Genomic DNA, 551 nt, shown 5'->3' on the forward strand with positions numbered 1-551 from the left:
ATGGCACAGGTGAGAGGCCGCAGCGCCTCGTCCTGTTTCTGCCGGCATGAGCCACGCGTGGGCGGCCTGTGGTGTCCGGCCTGCCCCGGCTTGCCTGGTTGCAGGAGGGCTCGGTGGAAAGGTCTGCAGCGCTGTACCGGGTTAGAGGTGGCGGCACCTCATCGCGTTTTCTCCGGCCTTAAGCTGGAGCCCATGCACGAATTGGGCAGAGTGCAAGCGGCAGCCGGTCCCGGTGGCTGGCAGCCGGATGCAGACGGCTGGGGGTTCTCGTGCGTGCCGCAGCTTCCCCCCAGCCCCCGAGGGCCCGATGATGGCACAGGTGAGAGGCCGCAGCGCCTCGTCCTGTTTCTGCCGGCATGAGCCACGCGTGGGCGGCCTGTGGTGTCCGGCCTGCCCCGGCTTGCCTGGTTGCAGGAGGGCTCGGTGGAAAGGTCTGCAGCGCTGTACCGGGTTAGAGGTGGCGGCACCTCATCGCGTTTTCTCCGGCCTTAAGCTGGAGCCCGCGAAGCGGGAAGAAAAGTGCGGCTGTACCTGGTGGCTGGCAAGTCGAA

This window comes from Buteo buteo, unplaced genomic scaffold (assembly GCF_964188355.1).
Source record: "Buteo buteo unplaced genomic scaffold, bButBut1.hap1.1 HAP1_SCAFFOLD_273, whole genome shotgun sequence".
In the NCBI taxonomy this organism is placed as follows: domain Eukaryota; kingdom Metazoa; phylum Chordata; class Aves; order Accipitriformes; family Accipitridae; genus Buteo; species Buteo buteo.